Source organism: Perca fluviatilis, chromosome 19 (genome assembly GCF_010015445.1).
Source record: "Perca fluviatilis chromosome 19, GENO_Pfluv_1.0, whole genome shotgun sequence".
In the NCBI taxonomy this organism is placed as follows: domain Eukaryota; kingdom Metazoa; phylum Chordata; class Actinopteri; order Perciformes; family Percidae; genus Perca; species Perca fluviatilis.
Genome location: NC_053130.1, coordinates 18889954 through 18898333, shown reverse-complemented (window position 1 = coordinate 18898333; position 8380 = coordinate 18889954).

Sequence of the window (8380 nt, the reverse complement as noted above, 5' to 3'; positions counted from 1 at the left end):
AGGACTTAAGAGGGTTTGAAAGCTGTTGGTGGATAACAGCAGGACAAATGAGAGGGCCTTTCTAACAGCAGCACTTGACTGACCCCAGCTGAGTCAACAACATAGCCACGGGAAATCTGAATACCTGGAGGGGTTGGGGAGCAAGAGGAGATTGTGGCTTGAAAGTGTGAAAATACCTTCTCATCATATAGATACCGTTGATCCTTTTTGTGTTTTATGCCCTATAAAAATGTCTTACAGCACATGAGGGAGAGAGGTATTAATGGGAAGAAACTGTCACTGAGACAGTTTCATATATCCTTATCTGTATTTAGTATACATAAATGTGAGTGTTGATATAACAGTCAGTGATATATGTCAAAGATGCTATATTTTAACTTGAGAAATCATGTTGTACTTTTTGTATCCCACATTTTAAACTGTTGAAACTTACCAGATGGCACTGGCATTTTCCTTAAAGGGAAGAGCAAACTTGACATGTTACTGAATCAGCATCTTTATGTTTTGGGGTGCAGTTTTTCAATGGGCATTAAGCAGTGGCAGTGCTTTTCCCTTGAGGGAGGGAGATGATGTTGGACAGCATCATGAATACTGTGTGCCAGCTCTCTGAACCAATGAGAACATGAGTGTGCCAACAATCATAGAAAACTGCTTTCTGTTATTAAGTGACAAGCACAATAACAATGACATATTAGATCACACTGGACAAGAACACAAAGTAAAAGAAACATCTGTGTTTCATTTCTCTGGGAGCCAAAAAGTAGTCTACTTTACTAAAAATGTTTTGCATCCAAACAACAGATGTTAGTCATGTTAAATCAGCTGCTTTTACTGGTAATTGTCAATCAAACACATTTCCATGTGAAGCAAAGCATGATGAGCAGGTGAGACCTCACACAGTTATGTTGATGCAGTGCAACTGTGAGTAAAACAAATCAAGTAGTAATAACAGAGTTTTTTGTATGTGGGCTGTCTGGAATAGTTAGCCTTTTATTTATTTATTTGTATATGTTTTATTTTGTTAGGTTGGAGTATGCAGAAGATTTTTGTTTGAAAGCTTTTGCATGCACTGCTATATGCCCTCTATGAAGTACTAGAGTACTCTTAAATTCTGTCATCCTCTCGCATTCCCTGGTTGCAGAGCTTGGTGGCATCAAAAATAGGCTTACAAGTGTCCTTGTAAGTGTGCTTTTCTGCACACCTTTTCCCCCACAGTGCTTCATTTTTATGACAGTGCCTCTGACTCTTGCTGAGTACAGGCTTTTAAGATATTTTAACAAAAAGGACAAAAACAGCCAGGAACCATCTGTGACTTCAGTTTGTAGACTGACACAACAGTTACCTTTTTCATATGAGGGGAATTTACCCACAAACTTTATATTAAGTAATATGTTAATTGAATAGTGTACTATGTCATTTTGATACATGTACTGTACCAACATGTTATAACATGAACAAACTTGATGTTAAATAAAGATTATAATAAATAAATATCAAATTATGATCATTTAAAATTAAATAATGGTGACCATTCTTGTTGAGTTTCAGTTCCTAGTCTGAACCAGCCTTTATAATAGTTTTATAATTTGCATCAATGTTTCTGGATGAAACCAAGCTTATAAGACTTAAGGAAGGTTACCGCCAATAGCCAAAAGATTAATTTGTGTTTAAGTCCTAAAACTATTTTAGTTCTTGGCTTGATGAGCTTGTTCATCTCTTTTCCCTTCTGTGGAAGTCTCTGCACTCTCATTTACGACTACCTGACAGTGCTATGAGGCCATGTGAACATTTGGACGACTTTAGACCATTTATTTGTAATGGAATAAGCTGACTTTGCTGAATGAAAATGCCCAGAACATTTCCCCTTCTCAATATCACCCTCACTGTTGCATTTTTTCTCAGATTCACATTTTAGCACCTTAACCACAGCAGCTAAGACCAGTAGGTATATATATACAGCACATCACTGTGGGCCGTCCAGATATCTGCCAGAACAGAAATATGAAAGGAAATGTAATAATGATGAAGGATGTGTTACCTCAAATATCGAAAAAAAATGCATTCCATAGAAAGACAAAACTATCTCCCAATATATAAAAACATATTTAGTCATTAGTTCAATAGGCCTATCTGACGAAAGTAATGTGAATAAATGCAGCAGAGATCTGGCCAACATTTTCCAATAATCATTTTGTTTACAGTGTATGAAGAAGTGTTGCATTATTCCTCTGCTCCCAAATTTCCTGTTTTCCTGACACCACATATCACTGTCCTCAGCTAGGAGTTCCCCTGCATATCCACTCTGGACAGACCCCAGGTCATTACAAACATGTGGCAAGATAACAAGACCTCCGTTAACCAGGATCACAGCTCCCCTCAGGATATTACACAGCGAGGCAAAATTCGTTCTGGACAATAAGAAAATGCCCTGACACAGGAAACATAATAGCCTGTGTTGAGAAGTGACAATAAAAATGGCATGACCTTAAGCACTTACTACTAAACTTAGACCGCAGGCGAATAGTGGATGGGTGCTAGAGTCATAAAGTCTGACTTTAGAAAGTTCAGTGCTCTCACAAACTAAGATTAAAGACAACTAAGATGACAGAAAACAACCAAAAAACATCATTAATCTTAACAGAGGCAAACTAATAATGTTTCCTTACACAAAAATAAACAAGCAGGCCTGGGATTCTTCTTATGATGAACGATGAAAAAGTTTTAATGTTAGCATAAGGCTGTTGTTGACAGTGCAGTGTAATCAACTAGTAAGGTTTAGAGGGGTGTGTAGGTGTTTTTAAACTTTCAACAGAGCCAGGCTAGCAGTTTCCCCCTGTTACTGCGCTGAAGAAAGTCAGAATCAGAGCAGAATGTCTTGGTGAACGGTTATGCCTTCACTTACTGATGTACATACTGAAGGGCATTGGCGCAGTGATGCGATTGCTAAGCTTAGAAAAAAAGTGAACAAACTACTGTATATAGTCTGATCTTATCTGAACTGAACAAAACAATCTGAATAAGCAAAGTAATTCTCCCACTCACATTTGTTCTGATGGGGGTCTGCTGCCCACTTCTTCAATTAACAATCCCTGATACAGGAAGCCAACAGAGATGAGTGTCAGGAAGGAAGGTCAGTTGTGGTTAAAGAGAGGAAGGGGACATGGTTGGCAGCAGCATGGAACTATATTTTCCATGGTTGGATCACTTTGTATTAGAGTGTGAACTGGCAGTACAGAGGATGTGGTGCGGATAAAAAGGATACACAAAGACACAATAAAATGGAGAAGAAAAGCAGGTTTCTATATTTGTTCATTCCCTTTCTCTCTTCAAGGTTCTGGATGCTCCCTGCTGACCTGTAAAACACAGAAATTATGTAATTTCTCCTCACTGACATGACTCCTTTGCTGATACTTTGGCCCAGAGCTGATATCAGATTGGGTTGCATAGCGGCTAATAGACTCTTGGCTCTCAGACATGGCACTTTATCCATTCCAGAGTTGGCCTTTCACTTTCCCAGCAATACTCCTCATTTATCTGGATATGTCTTTGGTGTATATACATAAATCTGCTGAGCTAGAGTCCTGTGCACTCCAAGAGGTGTGCAGTTTCCTCAATCTCTACAATAACGGGCCACATGATGGTCACGACCTGTGTTCTTCTCAATGTGCTTACCTGGCTAATTTAATACACTTTTTATCCATTGATGAGACACAAAACATTTGTAATCAGAGCCTGGTGTAGAGTACATTTGCCAAGTATCTGTTGAAAGTTTAGAAACCAGAACAAGCAGCCAAAGAAAGGACTTTATAAGAAAGCTAGAGAGAATTCTCATTAACAACCCAAGTAAGTCATCGCTGAGCTGGGATTGAATATTTTGTAAAAAGGATTTGGTGTAGCACTTCATATATTCTTTTAAGGTTGTTTTACAAGATTGGTCATTGCCTCCCACACATGATATCTTTGTGCAGCTGGAAATACTTCTGAGTTCGTGATTAAAAATGGTTCTCAGAAGACGTCAGCATGTTTGATTTGGTCCACTAAAGAGATCAGATAATCTTGTTCATGCACTTTGTTTTCCTGGTCGTTTTTTCTCATCAGATCTGTTTAGCAGCAGATTAAAAAAGTTAGGTTAAGAGTTATTCACGTATAATTACATATATGTTAAAGCTGTAATTAAAAGTATGTGACATCCATTATTTTAATCTCTGCATTTGACTGCAGCAGGTAGTGTGCTGCAAGTGTGAAGAGTGATGCAGTTTCTCTGCTTTTCAGTCTGCTGGGGACAGCCAGGAAGCCGGTTAGCCTTCCTGTTATCGCACTAAGTGCAGCAACTAATACATACCCTGCGGCGCTGTTTGCTCCTGGCTGCATGGCGTGCGGTGTGCTTCTAATCATGCTGAGTGAGGACAGGGGCCAAGTCGGTGGGGATGAATGGTAAGTATTGCAGAAGGGCAGGAGCAGAGGAGTGAGCAGCTAACAAAGCTTTTGGCTAAATTATGACTCCCAGAGCAGATTGGGGGCTGGTCGCAGCTCCTCGGCCATGAGAGGCGCCCTGCCTGGGCTCAACACCCTGTGATTCTACCCTGGAGTAAATCAACCGCTCAAAACCCTGACTGCCCGAGCAGCCAATCGTCCCCGCACTACCTTCTTTAGGCCTGGTGTAAATCAGCTGGATGTCATAGGGAGAGGCAGACAGAGGGAGTGATGGACAAAGGGTTCCCTTGAGGCCAAGGTCCCGGGAGACACAATGCTCTCTGCCTCTTATCAATGTGTGAGTTTAGTTGAGTTTTCTTGGACAGACACAGAGACTTACTGCACACCTGGACAATATAATTATACCAGTTCTATTAGGCTGAAAAGATCAAGACATCTTACATTATTTATGTCCAATAAATGTCAGTCAGTCTGTATTTTTGTCCAAATAGGCTTGGTGGTTTGATCCCCAGCTCCTGCTGTCCACATTTCCACGTGTCCTTGAGCAAGACACTGAACATCAAATTGCATCAGCCATATCAATGTCATGAAATATATTACTCTTGTTATTGCCCAATCTCCTGTTAACGGATGCCATGGTCTTCTGACCATTGAGCTTATGAAAAATTACAGTACATCATGTAAGTGTTGAGTTGCTTCCTGTTCCCAGAAGAAGTATGTCTCAATATGCTGACAGGAAGAGAGAGTTTTGAACTTGGAGCTTGACATAACCTTTGTCACCCAGCTTTGTCCCACTATGTGATCCTCTTGGCCTTGACCTTCTTGTCGCAACTTTGGGAAGAATCATACATAATCTTTTCATCCTTTTCTCTAAAATAAGCTTAGACACACCAGATTTTAAATAACAAGTTTATCTCCCTTCATTATTGTCTTTCCCCTCATGAACCTTAATATGATTACTTCAGCAATGTACTAGCAATGTACTTGGTTCAGCACATCATCACCACTGATTCCTGTGCTCTATCACTTGGGTTTATTGCAAATCTGTTAATAATGCCCCTTAAGCTAATTGCCCATTGAGCAGGGTCCCTGGTGTGCAGAGGTCCCCTGGTTAAAGTGTGTCCAGTGCACATTTCTGATGATGGTACACATGTTTATGATTAGACGGAGAAAAAACACACACAACAAACAATAGAGCTGTTCAAATGTTCTCTATAGATGTAACTCATGTGGGCACAAAAAAGCATCAAACCTATCTAGCACCACAGGGTAGCGGCACAGAGAAATGTGAAGAATCTGACTCTGACTGCTAGCGTTGAAAGGCATGAAAAATCACAGCTTACAGCCAAATAAGTCAGAGAAACTGAGCACTATTGCATTTGACATTTGGAAACATTTTAGTTGTGGCAGTGAATAAGTAAATATTATAAGTCCAAACTGGGGTGATGGAAGTTGTCAGTATTCATTTTCCTTGAGTCTTGATTTTTTTGTGTGGTTTTAAGAAAGAGCCCTTCACACACTTCTACAATTTATTGTGAGAATAAAGATAGCAAACAGTGTAATGACAGAAAGAGGCCTGGAGAGAAGTGGGATGAGAGGTGTATGACAAATGTCAGAGGGAAGCACAGCATAGAACAGGTGGTCATACATCACTTTGAGTATTACACAAACACACACTAACATTCAGACACACACAATTGGAGAAGTGTTTAAGGTCCATTTTGATTCCTGATAACATTTTTGTACATGTCTGTGACTCGTTCAGTTCAAACCATTGGTGGATGAAAGAAAATGTGGTAGACTGGCAGTGTTCCTGTTGTAGGAAGTTTACATTTAACTATGTCCATCCATCTCTTCTCCCATGAAACCTATCTGCCCTCTGTCTTCAAGACTTTACAGATGAACTGCTGTTTTTACAGATTGCATTGCACCTTCCAAGAGTGCATCTATGATCAGCTTGGCAACTATGTTTCAACAATTTGTGAACCAACACTAAACAGGCCCATGAAAAGTGAAAAAAAAAGGATATAGGATGTAAAGTCACCAATTTAGACATTTCTACATCTGTTACACTGTATTCTTTCCGCTTGTGTCAGCTTGAGTTTCAGGCCATGCTCTGTGTCAAGGCACTGCTGCCACTATATATCACCAAAACAGTCCTGATCCCATTGTTGTGGTCTATAGCTATCACTGGCTGGAGTACTCCAAGCCACATCTGAGAAAAGACTATATTTATCACTGGAAAGCAATGCATACCCAAGCTAGCTCTCACACACTGATGCACAAATACACACACACACACAGACACACACAGACACACACACACACACACACACACGCAAACATGCATGTGCATATACAGTAAACTGAATCCACATTGGGGTTCTGGGGGTTTCATTTGACGTGTCAATGTAGCACACAAGCCTCGTCCTGATTCTGTCTGGTGTGGTTTGTTCCAACTATGTTTGAGGTCTGCTAAATACACAATTCTGTGTGAACTCCCAGTAATGTGTTGACCCAACCTGACCTGGAGGAGGTAGACACAGTGTGAAAACGTGTTTGGTCCTGGTCAGAACTAGTTTGCATGCAGGTGTTTCCCTGTGCACTCTAGGAATCGCATTCAAATCTTTTACAGGAGGATAAAGATTCAAACTCATTTCCTTGAGCTCAACATTTTAGACGATCCACCTCCGAAGCTCATTTTTGTACAGATGTTTATAGGGAACACAGTAGTGAACGGTTGCTGTGTGGTTGTGTGCGCACAAATGTGCATAAGCACACACTTGCTGCTGAGTGAAATCACATGCAGATGCATTAGGCATACTGTAGCATGGCAGAGGTCTGATGCACCCGGATGAGAACCCAGCCCACCCCTGTAATTACTATCAGACACACACACACACACACACATACTAACTGGGACAGGGGAACACATGGGAGACATTAGCACTGTCACTATGGCCACACACGTGTAAAGTTCAACATGGCTTAAATATGCATTAATATAGACACAATGATGCTTTACTTATGTTGATTTATTAACCAGTCTGCGGCTTAAGAAAACATCATGGTTCTCGGCTCTTCCCAGTTAAGCCCAGAGGCTTTCACTCAACCCAAAATAAAAACCAAGTGTTCCACCCAACTGTGCAAAATTGCAGACTTCACCTGTAGAAAAGCAACAATTTAACAATGTGTGTGCATGTACTGTGACATACGGAAGCGTGCTGCACAGTATCTCTTGTTCTGTATATATATATATGTGTATATGTATATGTAATTTTCTACAAATTCATGTTCACTTAACACAAGTGCATTCACTTAAATGCACTTGTGTGTGAAGTGTGAGAGAAATAAAATGCCCTTCAGCTGTGGAATTCTTTGTGGAGCTGGAGACAAAAAAATCAAATCCAGTACAACTACTTTGAAAATAACTGTTTGTCTAAATTTTGAGGGGGGAAATTCCCACATACAATTCTCGTATTTCACTTTTTTACTGGGGCACACACCCACAAACACAAAAGCTTTTCAGCAAAAAACTTTGTAACGATAAGGTCTAAGTGAAATTCAACAACGCAGTTAACGAGGTCAGAGTAGAGCCTGTCCACATTAAAATCTATCAGAGAAGACCCTCCCAAAACATATAATCCAATGCGGAAGCATTGACGTTTTGAGTAAGATCCTAGACCTAATAAGTATCAAAGACAAAAAGACAAAAAAATTGCTTCTCTCTCACAATAACTTTGCAAAATGATTTCATCCTCAAGACATTCATCAGGTTCCAGGCATCTGATGAAGGCCATACAGACTCCCTTTATCGTAGCAAGTTGATAACGGATGAAATACAACTTCAAACTCTATCACCACACAGAGAAGATTACGTAGCACATGGCACCTGTGGAAATGTGCTATAGTGTCTTGTGTTACCTCACTTACCCCTTTATGCACA